Source organism: Ranitomeya variabilis, chromosome 1 (genome assembly GCF_051348905.1).
Source record: "Ranitomeya variabilis isolate aRanVar5 chromosome 1, aRanVar5.hap1, whole genome shotgun sequence".
Lineage (NCBI taxonomy): Eukaryota > Metazoa > Chordata > Amphibia > Anura > Dendrobatidae > Ranitomeya > Ranitomeya variabilis.
Genome location: NC_135232.1, coordinates 1091893990 through 1091907113, shown reverse-complemented (window position 1 = coordinate 1091907113; position 13124 = coordinate 1091893990). Strand labels below are relative to the sequence as shown.

At 39.0% G+C, this 13124-nt stretch overlaps 1 protein-coding gene and 1 long non-coding RNA gene across 5 annotated transcripts in view; one reads left to right on the top strand and one right to left on the bottom strand.

The window, feature by feature from the left end:
* The window catches only part of LDB2 (LIM domain binding 2), a 415373-nt gene that overhangs the window by 44143 nt on the left and 358106 nt on the right, over positions 1-13124 (bottom strand). The window lies entirely within an intron of this gene.
* Positions 10344-13124, top strand: part of LOC143793229 (uncharacterized) — a 37359-nt gene continuing 34578 nt past the window's right edge. Inside the window, exon 1 of the long non-coding RNA XR_013220080.1 lies at positions 10344-10418. This is a non-coding gene — a long non-coding RNA (uncharacterized LOC143793229). The remainder of the gene's footprint in view (positions 10419-13124) is intronic.

Genomic DNA, 13124 nt, shown 5'->3' with positions numbered 1-13124 from the left:
TATTTTTGTGATATTTTTGTATTGATGTTTGTTGCATAGATATAATCAATAAAATTCTACATATTTTTATTTAATGATGTTGTGGACGTTTCCACTCCGTTTTCTTGTGTTAATTTCTATTTGGAGTTATCCTGGTGACATAGTACCCGAGAGGGACTTTGAAAGAGTTGGTGGTATCTGCTCTTGGTCACAATATGTATGAATGAGTAGATGCATGGATGGATAGGTGGATAGATGGATGATAGATATAAAATATATGAGATTTATAAATATAATTTTTTTCTTGCTATATGATTATATTTTTATTCTATAGTAAAAGTTGGTTATTTGTTAGATTTGGAGTTTTTAAGGAAGAGATTTTTGTTCCTGTTAGATTCTGTACTCGGAGATCATGAAACCAGTTGTGCAGCCAACTGTTCTCGGTGTTTTTCACATACCCAGTGCTATTTTTAGCCTGAATTGTAGGAAGTGTGCGGCTTTCATAGATGGGAGAGAAGCAGAGAGCCTTGCTGCATATTAACGTGCTAGCCTGAGAGATAGCCTGGCCTACAGCCAGCAAATTACAGGGGGGAGAGGGAAAGAAGAGCGCCGAATCTACAATAACACACTGACGATATTCCGTGGGGCGTCAGAAGAATTATTAATGGGCGAGAAAGTAGAACATTGATTATAAAATAATGATTTAAGTGGTAAATATCTTATATTGAATAATTGATATATATATATATATAAATATATATATGATATCTAATTTTTTAACCACGTTTCTCAAAAATATATAGATATGTAGAAATCTTAGTGTATAAAATCAATGAAAAAGAAATATTATAGAATTTGACCAAGTAAAGCAGCAAAGTTTTGCCTTTTCGGAATCTTATTTAAATCAGAAAAAAAAATACAAAAATAATTCAAATTTAAATGATCCCTGTCTGTTCACACAACTCAATCATTCACATTTGAAAGATATAGTGATAAAAAATACAATGTGCAAATCCCTTTATTTCCGGGTGCCTGCAGACGAGCGAATAAACCGGACGTGCGCTATCCTATCGGACAGCACCCTGACCCATGTTATTCATTAGGGCCGTTCAGATGATTTCCGGATACATTTCTATTATACACCCAGGAAATTAGATCATGTACATGATTTAATGTATACTATGAAAACAGATCACACATGGATGTCAAAAAACACACACAGATGGCACATGGGTGAAAATCTGATGAAAATTAGAAAAAAAATCTAACGGGTTTTCTGCATGAAACTCCGATTCTTATTCATACGCTCGTCTGCAGGAACCCTAAAAGTGATGTCTTACCACTAAAAAATGCCGACCACTAGGTGTCTCCCTTCTCTAGCAGCAGTAACGCAGTCACATTGCAAGAAGTCAAGGCTTAGTATTTCTGCATGCAGGAATAACAGGGAGGAGAGCTTTCAGTTCAGGTCAGGAAAGCCATTGGACAAAAGCATTCGCAATGCATTTTGGGAAAGCTAAAAATAAGGGAAGTTCCAGCACCTATAGTACTGGAAGAATGTTCATGACCAAAGAACTCTCCAGAGAGAATACAAACCAAATCTGGAGTATGAAGTGGGAATAAAATTAGACTATACAGACCTATTGAGACAGATTAAGTATAAATCTGATCCGCCATGTACATGAAACATTAAAAAGTATGGAAAAATGGGAACAGCAATTATATGTAAATCATCAATTGTCTTCTTCCACAAGCAAAAACTATTAATCTACTTGGGTCAAAACTGTTTTCATAAATTTGCAAGATGTGCCTATTTAAAATGAGATACTTTATAATTTAAAGGGGTTGTCTTATATTTTAAATATTTTTTTAAAAAAATGCTCAGAATAGGTAACAAAAAAAAAAAAAAAAGAAGAAACAATTCTTTACTGCTCTCTGATCCCACATCGATCCTATTCTGGTGCTGGCTAGCTTCGTCCCTGATTCTTATTCATGCCGTACCAATGACATCATGTCACAGGGACATGTGATCACTGTTGGCAGATTTGCAACACATACAGACTTATTTGTGTGCAGGAGGAGTTTAGACTTTTCTGACAGTAGATGGCGATGTTGTTACTGTTATATGCTTAGTTGAATGTAATGCATATACTTGTTGTACTTTGGTTTCACTTTCTCTCTGGTGAAAGGACGTTTAGACTTCCTGTTATGCTGTATTAAGAAGCTGATGCATTTACCTCGTGTTCTGTGTAGATAAAAGTTGAATTACCCCATATAATCTACTCTGACCACTTTATTCTGCGACAAAACTATGCAACAATCACTGCAGCCAATCACTGGCTGTGTTTTATAGCAATATTCATCGATTGGCTGAGCAGTCATTGCCTTTATGTGAAGACGGACCAAGGGGTTGACGTGTGAATCCTTACAGTTCGCACACTACATGCTGTCAGGATTGTCCAGTGCTGGCATTGGGAAAGCACAGTCATGTGACCACAATTATGAGATTTACCTAGTTCCGGTCACATTCTGATTAGACGTATCCGGCCTTGCTTAGTTCACTTTTATTGCAAATCACATACATGCATTCATGAGTCTACCCGCTCCGGCACCGGAGAATTCTTACAGCACATACACTGTGCGCTGTGAGGACTCACAAGTCTGCAGTCACATACAGTGACTGCAGACTTGAACCCCAAGGATGGACAACCCCTTTAACTTAAAACAGTATTCATTAGCAAAGATTCAGTATGTATGAAATTAAACAGAGAAGCATCAATGGGATTTTTCTGTTTTAGATCTTTATATTTAGAAATTGGCACATACTGAAACTGTTGACATTGGAAAGTAGATTAATCCAATGCTGCAATATTCATTGATCCGACAGTAAACCCAGTGCTCATGGCTGGTGGCATAAGAGCTGATGCACGGGCATTCTTCAGTCCAGCAATAATGGCCTTAGGTGAGGGATATTGGTCCAATATTCTGGATTATGGAATAGTAAGAAAAATCTCTCTAAAACAAGTTTGCGCCTGAGAGTCAATCCCCATAGTTTCTTGCTCAGGTTATTTGTATGGCAATGATACAAGGAAAAATAAATTAAGGCGTTGTCCAGCTTTTGAGTACAAATCTTCAGTTTCTCTATGTGACTGCAGACTTGTGAATCCTCACATCGTGCGCACTGCTGGCATCAGGAGCGGCAGGCACGTGACCGAAGGTATGTGATTAGCACACGTGGTCACATGCTGACTAGGCATTCAAGGCCTCACTCAATACAAGTGAATTAAACAAGGCTAGACATGTCTAGTCAGAATGTGGCCAAAAGTATGCAAATTGTCACAATACTGCCCACTGACACTGGAGAATCCTCCCATCGTTCAATGCACATGATGTAAGGCTTCACAAGTTACATAGAGTGACTGCAGACTTGTAGCCTAAGTCTGGACAACCCCTTTAAAGGGTATCTAAACTTTACGAAAAAAAAAATTAACATATATTATATAACCCTTATTTCGAAGTGGGGGTGCCGTTCCCGAGACTTCCACCAATGGCAGAAGTGCTCAGCTCGTCCTCGGAGCATGAACAGAGCAGTGTATGAATTTGTAGACTTTCTATTGAGCCTGTACATGTCTTCACCTTATTATATGAGAAAGGAACATTCCTTGATTTAGCTTTGTCAGATTGGATGGAAGGATCATCAAACTACAGTGGGGAAAATAAGTATTTGATACACTGCCGATTTTTGCAAGTTTTCCCACCTACATAGAATGGATAGGGCTGTAATTTTTATCGTAGGTACACTTCAACTGTGAGAGACAGAATCTAAAAATAAAGTCCAGAAAATCACATTGTATGTTTTTTTTGTATTAATTGCACCAGTCCAAACAATCAATCAATCAATCACTCTCCAACCTCTCCACCATGGTCAAGACCAAAGAGTTGTCTAAGGACACCAGGGACAAAATTATAGACCTGCAAAAAGCTGGGATGGACTACAGGACAATAGGCAAGCAGCTTGGTGAGAAGGTAACAACTGTTGGCGCAATTATTAGAAAATGGAAGAAACACAAGATGACTGTCAATCTTCCTTGGTCTGGGGCTCCATGCAAGATCTCGCCTCGTCGAGTAAGGATGATTCAGAGAAAGGTCAGGAATCAGCCCAGAACTACATGGGAGGAGCTGGTCAATGATCTGAAGAGAGCTGGGACCACAGTCTCAGACATTATCATTGGTAACACACTACGCAGTCATGGATTAAATGGATTTAAATCCTGCAGGGCACAAAATTCTGCTCACACCAGCACATATCCAGGCCCGTTTGAAGTTCGCCTGTAACAATCTGAATGATCCAGAGGAGGCAGGGGAGAAGGTCATGAGGTCAGATAAGCCCAAAATAAAACTTTTTAATATCAACTCCACTGGCCGTGTTTGGAGGAAGAAGGACAAGTACAACCACAAGAACACCGTCCCAACCATGAAGTATGGTGGGGGAAACGTTATACTTTGGGGATGATTTTCTGCAAAGAGGACAATACGACTGCAACGTATTGAAGGGATGATTGATGGGGTCATGTATCTCAAGATTTTGTCCAATAATCTCCATTCCTGAGAGCATTGAATATAGGTCGTGGCTGGGTTTCGAGCATGACAATGACCTGAAACACACAGCCAGGGAAACTAAGAAGTGGTTCTATAAGAAGAATTTCAAGGTCCTGGAGTGGCCTAGTCAGCCGTCTGATCTGAACCCAATAGAAAATCTTTGGAGGGAGCTGAAGTTCAATGTTGCCCAGCGACAGCCCTGAAACCTGAAAGATCTGTAGAAGATCTATATGGAGGAGTGGGCCAAAATCCCTGCTGCACTGTGTGCAAACTTGGTCAAGAACTACAGGAAACGTCTGACCTCTGTAATTGGAAACAAAGATTTCTGTACCAAATATTAACTTCTGATTTTCTATTTATCAAATACTTATTTCATGCAATAAAATGCAAATTAATTATGTAAAAATCATACAATGTGATTTTCTGGATTTTTTTCAAGATTCTATCTCTCACAGGTGAAGCGTACCTATGATAAAAATTACAGAGCTCTCCATTCTTTGTAGGTGGGGAAACTTTCAAAATCGTCAGTGTATCAAATACATATTTTCCCCTTTCTATATAGCTAATTTTTCGATGAATATATATAAATTAGACAATTCGAGATGTGGGGGATTATGTGAGAGTAGAGAATCATTGTTCTTTAACAATGTTATATGTATTTATTTTACTTTTTCTTTTTTTTTCGATGTTTTACATATTTTAAAATTAGTTTAATAAAAACAGATAAATGTTATTATTTTATTTGACCATTAAATAATGTGTGACCTTCATTATAACCGTTGTGATTGCTACAATACTATATTCCGTATGTGTATTTTTTTCTTTTTAAGATACTTTGAACACTGTGTAAAATACATTTTAATTAACTATAACAATTTTTCTTGGTTTTACTTGGACACTTCACAGTGCGATCAGTTTAAGTTATTATTGTTTGTCAGTTTTACAGATAGCCATGGAGGGTCTCGGGGTCTTTCTTAAACTCCTGGCTGTTATGGCAATTTATTGGTAGCCATTGTGAGGTGGGGTGCTACAAGCTGACAGAAAGCCTCCTTCTTCTGCCCTACTACCTGGAAGCTATGGCCATATCGGGTGTGAGCAGACCGGTAAGGCAGCCGCTGCGGGTTACCGTGGACAGCCTGCCATTGCAACGCAATCACCGATCAGTGGTAGGCAAGCAGTTAATGATCGCAGCATAAATATGAATACCCATGAATCGTCGTCTTTTCACGTGAAGTGCAGATATTTATAAATGCGTGAAGCAGCGGGACGCCACTTACTGTACCTGCACTGATTAAACAATTCTTAGAATTGCCGAATACTGGAACTATCCGTATTCTGTGGATGAAACCTTTATAAGAAAAGTACCAAGACATCGCACAAACTAACTTTGCCAGCATTTACCATTTGCAAAATTATTGCCAATATTGTCAGTATAAGTCATAATGAAAGCCTATATCCTTTGTCCTAACTATATACACCTATTTAGGATGATGGAATCATAAAATGTTACAGTTGGAAGGGACCTCCTGGGTCATCTACCCCCTGCTCCATGTATTTATATCACCTGCAGCTCAATAGTGTTCTCATTCCACCTGACAATTGCAAAAATTATATTGTTAAAAGACTAGTTGTGCAAGTGACAGTACCGACAGTAATGTTATGCACCACATAGGCCAACGCGTTTCTGAGAAGCTCCCTCTTCTACGTAGATTAGTTGTTGTGACATCACACAGGGACTTACGGAAAGTCCTACCAGCCGGAAATCCAACTCTTGGATACCATCGCCAGCCATAGTTCTTGTGGACACTTACTGGCTGTGAACAGGTTGGCTAATCCATGAATTTATGTGTTTATTAACCTTATGTGCATAACATTCTGTATATTAGCCTGTATTGTTATAAGTTAGAATGAGTTGACGAGCCCTGAAGCTATAGTGACCTGTCTGTTTAATGGAGAGGAACAAGCCACCCCAGTACTCCAGCATCATATGAACAGTGTGGCACTAAGAATCCTATAGATCAGTGGACTCCAACCTACCAGTTGTAGGTTTACAGAATCTGAGGAGCCACTGGTTGGAGACCACTACTATAAAAGTTACAGACTTCTTGGTGAATAAATTGTCTTCTTGCCGAGCTTCTATCGGTGTCTGCTGGATAAATATCGATAGAACTCACTGATTTATTGCTTTTCTCCTGATGTACTAGTTGTCAATCACTTCCAACTTTAAGAAATGAAGGAGTCCATTCATTAATTTTATTGACTATGTTTCATTCATAAACAAGTTAAAGAGAACCTGTCATATTGAACATGGCATCTGATCTGTAGAGCAGGAGAAACTGAACAGATTGGCTCCAAATTTAATAGGAAAAAAAATAAAGGGGGTTATCCAGGACAATTTTTTTTACTATGGGCCTAAAACTAACAGGTAGTTGCTAACAGAGGCAGCTAACTGCCTGTTCTACCCTGCACTTGGTCAGTGGGGTCACCGACCGCTCCTGCCAGCGGTTCAGCTGTTTCAATGTCAACAGAGCAGCTATTCCTCCTCTGGGCTGCTCTGTTGATGGGGCGCGACTGCAGTGAGTGAAGAGCTGGCTGACAATCAGCATAACGTTGGCAGTCACGCCCTGTCAACAGAGCAGAGAGGAAGAGAAGCCATAACTGTGATGACGTGATATCTGTGGAAGCCACTGAATCACAGGCAGGCTCAGTCTGTGACCGATCTGTGCCAGCGAAGATCGGAGCTGGGCACAACAGATACATAGGTAGTAACTATGTGCTGGTTAGCCTTTAGGCCCATAGTAAAAAAACTAAATAGTTTTACATAAATCCTTTAAGTATATGAGAAGAGTCTTGTGAGCTTAGGAGTCCAGTGGGTGGTCTTAATACATACTTCACAACCACCTATGGATATATGCGGATCACTGAAACTACCGACTGGACTCCAAAGCACAGAGTGACTAAGGAAGGAGTCCAGTGACACATAATGGCTGCAGCCAATCACTAGCCTTATAGACTTGTACCATCTACTTTATCATAACTACTATGGCCAGTGATTGATGGCAGTGATCACTTCTTGTAGACGGAACGTCATAGCTGCCACCCTGTCTCCTAAGAACTCAAGGGAAATGCAGAGTGACAAGGGCTTTAACGCCAAAGTATTTTTGTTTCAAGCACACCCGGTTTTTGTTATATTTTTTTCTTTCCATTAATTATTTTTGTCTTATTGCTGTTATTTGAACCCATGTTGAACTTTTTGGAAAGTGTGAAAGTGGAGGGACAAAAACAAATTACTAGGTCCCACCTGAATTGGGAAATGTTGGGTCTTTGGAAGACCTCTCGTGAAAACAACATGTTTACCAGCAAAATGTTAGGTTCCTGCAGTATACAATGATGGGTTGTATGAAACTCAACATTTAGGCTGCAATCCACAAAGGTATGTAAGTGTTCCTGGGTCACTCAGAAAAGCAGAAAATATAACTCCAGGGAATACATTCTATTTCTTGGTATATGGTTTGATTTTCCTCTTCATGTGTTTTCTGGTTTTGATGAAAATCAGATTCCACCTTTAGAAATATCTCTAATTAAATACTTTACAGGTGGGAGCTTTGGCTCATTAAACAGAAGTGTTTCCCATCATCTACAAACATGAGGTTTGGGGTTCATTTCATTTATTGGTGGAGAATAGTGTTGACTTAAACTTAATTGCAAACAATATAACAGCAGCCGATGTTATTAATGTCACGCACCCTCCTCTTATCGCTTCGGAGATTATATTAAAAATCATTCTCAAACATAAACTTTTCAATACCGTCAGGTGAATGAAGTGCTAGTCCTCATGTGTAAGACCGGATGAAAATTTGGTGATCACTAGACGTATAACGGAGACTTTTGGGTTGATTGTTGGGTACAGTGCTGTACATTTCCTAGTGGCTGAGCCTGGTAGTGCAGCGGATTTGCAGCTACGTCCCATTCAAAAGGAAAAGGATATGATCTAGCACTGTAGAAAATTATATAAAAAATAAATTTTCTTAAAGCTTAATTAATTAAAAATAAATAAATCATAAAATCAGAGGAAGAAAAAATTGCACGTGAACCTTACGCGTTTCGGACTAAGACAAGTCCTTATGTAAGGACTTGTCTTATTAAAGCTTAATTCATTTAAAATAGATGTACAGCGGTAATGTAAGTATTGAACACATCACCAATTTTCAATGGATATATTTCTAAAGGTGTTATTGGCATGAAATTCTCACAAGATGTCAGTAACAACCCATCCACTCCACACAGGCAAATGAATCATACCATGGATGTCCATAAATTAAGTTATGTGTAATAATAAGTAATGACACAGAGAAAGAGTATTGAACAAGATTACTGAAATGTATTTAATACTTCATACAAAAGCCTTTGTTGGTGATGACAGCTTTAAAATGCTTCCTGTATGGAGAAACTAGTCGCATGCATTGCTCAGATGTGATTTTGGCCCATTCTTCCACACAAACACTCTCTAAATCTTGAAGGTTCCGTGGTCTCCTTCTATGGACTCTTAGCTTTAGTTCCTTCCATAAATGTTCTATTGGATTAAGGTCAAGTGATTGGCTGGCCATTCTAGCAGCTTTATCTTCCTTCTCTGAAACCAATTGAGTGTTCCTTGACTGTGTGTTTGGGATTATTGTCTTGCTGAAATGTCCACCCTCATTTCATCTTCATCATCCTATTAGATGGCAGTAGAAATTTTATCAAGAATGTCTCGGTACATTTGTCCATTCAACCTTCCTTTAATTTTGTGAAGTTTGCCAGTGTCATATGCCGAAAAAACAGTCCCACACCATGGTGTTACCACCTCCAAACTTCACTGTTGGTATGATTTTTATTTTGTGATTATATACAGTGCCTTTTGGCCTCCAAACAAGGTGTGTATTATGGCATCCAAAGAGTTCAATTTTGATCTCATCTGACCAGACCCCTTTTATAGGCCATCAGTTGAACCAGCTGATGTTATTTTTCTCTAAGAGGAAGGATTTCTTTCTTGTTCGAGTTTACCGGCCTGGAGATTTCCGTGCACCATCCTAACACAGTAGATCCACTGCGTTTCTTCCTGTGTCATAATGAGCTGAATATTTTTTTCCCTACCTTTTACACTGAGTCCCATTCAAGCTGCAATAATAGGAACAGCCACTACAAAAAATACGTTGCTGTGCCTCACAAGCGATAAAAGGGATGAAGTGCTTACTGGAGAGCTGCTGTCCTCTTGTCACCTACTTTCATGAGAAGTTTGACCCCCCACTATTTAGATACCAAAGAATAAGCTGTCATGTAGTGTACATGAGGCATAAAACTATTTCTGACTATCATATGATCTGCATATATCAGTTTTCAATTGTTTTTCCCTATGCAGGCTTTATCTCTAATTTTCAGTTGTGTCTTAGCTAATGGGTTGAGATTAACTGCTATGGTGTGTCTTATAACCTGCACATGGTGACACAAGGGATTCCTGCACTCCTGTCTGTAGCACACCCTCAGAAGCAGCATCAGCACAGAGGCAATTATAGGAAGTACTGAGCAGTGAAGCTGTGAATCCAGTACTTTGGATGAGATGAAACACTTACTAAGCACCAGCACCTCCTGCATGTCTTGGAGCTTCTCTCTCACTCTGCTTCTCCCCCTCCTCCCTTCTTCATAGTCTTCTATTGACAGCTGTAACCTGATCCCTCAGTAAGCTGGCAGTTTGCGTTGTCTTGAGCCAGACAAATTGTAACTGTTTTTTCAAACTGTATGATGAATTCAGGAAACAAGTGGGTGAAGGAGAAGTGGTTCATAGAAATCAGCATTTTTCCGAAAGGGTATTTCTTGTAATCTATTATAGTATTGATGTATAGAAACATTACTGAAATGTCAGAGACCATTTAAGCTCCAGAAAACCCTTTAAGAAACCTTGCCACTTCATTTCATCTGCTACTGTTTGGAACTGTTTGTTTCTTTAAATACTTCCCCGGTAAACCCATATGTTCATAAAGGATGTCCAGACACACAGTATTTTAAATAGTAGATAGTGTCATCTGGTGCCCTCCTGCCTCCATCACTGCGTTACTCTAGTCCTTACTTGAGGGAACGGCAGAACATTTTGCATTTGCTAATTATATGGAAAGTTATAAATATTTTATGACGGTCGGACAATAGTTATAACATTAGTAATGAATTATGAAGAACGTTATAGTAAGTCATCTATACAAGGCTTATAAGCATAATAGTTCTTAATGGAACGAATCATCTTTTATTTGCAGATTTTAAGTGATTATTATTTAATAGAGTGTTTGGGATGTATACCATAGCTAATATACTATGTACGAATATGTCCACAACTTACTGCTGTCTCAGATATAGCTATCTATTACACTGGTCATGGTCAACACAAAAAAAATCATCAGCAAAGGTAATATATCTGTTTTATGGAGTTTGATGTGCTCATTCCAAAAATATGCTTAGTTTTGCTCTATCACAAAACACTTATGAGATAGAAGTATTTTTGTTATTACGTTATTTCTGCATTTTCAATGCATGTGGTTTTTCCTTTGTTATTCCCATTTCTTTGCCTGTCTTACTTTCAGGTTTTTAGGTGGTTTTTTTTTTGCGCTTTTTCGCGATAAAAACGCTATAAAAATGCATTAAAAACCCAGACATATGCATCCTATCATTTAGAATGCATTCTGCAATTTTTGTGCACATGATGCGTTTTTTTCCGCGAAAAAAACGCATCATGGTAAAAAAAGCAGCATGTTCATTAATTTTGCGGTTTTTTCGTGTTTTTCCCGCTATTCTATGCATTGGGAAAAAACACAAAAAAACGCATCAAAAACGTGAAAAAAACGCATGCGGATTTCTGGCAGAAATGTCCGTTTTTTCTCAGGAAATTTCTGCAAGAAATCCTGACGTAACCTAAACGTGTGCACATACCCTAAAGGTTTTAGTACGTTTTAAGGGAAGGAGTATTGACACTGCAGTCAACCAATGACTGCTTCTTGGAAAAGTCACATGTTATGGGGAGGCGCTAACTGTTATGAGGTATAAGATTTGAGTCAACCAGAAAAGGATGGTGATGGCAGCAAGGACTGTTATGTGAGACTGACAGGTGACAGGCCCCTACAGGGATCGGAGCCCTGCCACAGGGAGATAAAAGGGAAGGCCGTGGAAACCCGCCATTGTGAGAGGATTTTCACTGCATTTCTGGGAGGGCAAGTCACCTCAGAGGGAAGAAAACAGCTCAGCCACTGAGGTGTAACTGAGTGAGGGTCTCCACAGAGAGAGAACCTGAAAGCAGCCAATATCACACTGAGAAACTACCTGTCCGCAAATGTTCATCTGCAAAGAATAGGCCGACCCCTTTACCTCACAACTGTATATAGTTATCTACCAGATTACCTCCAGTAAAATCAGTTCTAAATACAAGCTGCCTCGGTCATCTCTGGGGAAATATCTACATATAGTCGGTCGGCTCATCGCATTTTTTTTAGTTTGTGACCACCATCAAACTGAACTTACTCTACTGTTTGATCTGATTTAAAGGATAAAAATGCCCCGACAGTGTATCAATCATCAGAACAGATTCTGCTATGTGTGTGGTTCATTTACACCAAAAGGCCAAGTATGTTCAATCACTCATGACGAGATTAAAAGGATGTACCAGATGTACTTTCAGTGTCCACTTGGTGATCAAGACAAAAGCTGGACCCCTCATGTGATATGCTCAGGTTGTTCAAATAGTCTTCACGACTGACTGAACATGAGGAAAGTGGCTATGCCATTTGCTGTTCCCATGATTTGGAGAGTACCCAAAAATCATAGTGATGACTGCTACTTTTGTTTTGTCAAACTGAAGGGATTTTCTACAAAGAACAAACATAAGATTAATTACCCTGAAACTTGAATTTGTGATTAGGCCAGTTCCACACGATGGTACCTTGCCAGTTCCTGTACCACCGTTGTCTGGATTGGATGAAAATGAAGTAGAATATGAAGACTATGGAGCTGAAGCTACTGGCGAAGACATGGAGACCTCAGGTCAAGATGAGTATGTACCTGATGGAGCAGCCGAGCAGCCACAACACTTTACTCAACATGAATTAAATGATCTCATCAGGGACCTTTCATTGTCAAAAGATAAAGCTGAATTTCTTGCATCTAGGTTGAAACAGAAGAATCTTCTTCATGATGATGTCAAAGCGTGTTATTCCCAAAACAGAAGTAACACTCTAACACAATTTTTCACAGTTGATGGACCAATGGTGTACTGTAACAATGTGAATGGCCTCTTTGAAGAACTGAATCATGAGTATTTTGTTGCAGATTGGTGATTGTTTATTGACTCGTCCCAGAGAAGTTTGAAAGAAGTGTTGCTTCACAATGGAAATATGAAACCATCAATCCCTATTGGTCACTCATGTCATCTAAAGGAAAGTTATGAAAATCTGTCAGTTGTTTTGGATGCTATACAATATAAGCATCATCAATGAAATATCTGTGGAGATTTGAAAGTGATTGGTCTGCTACTG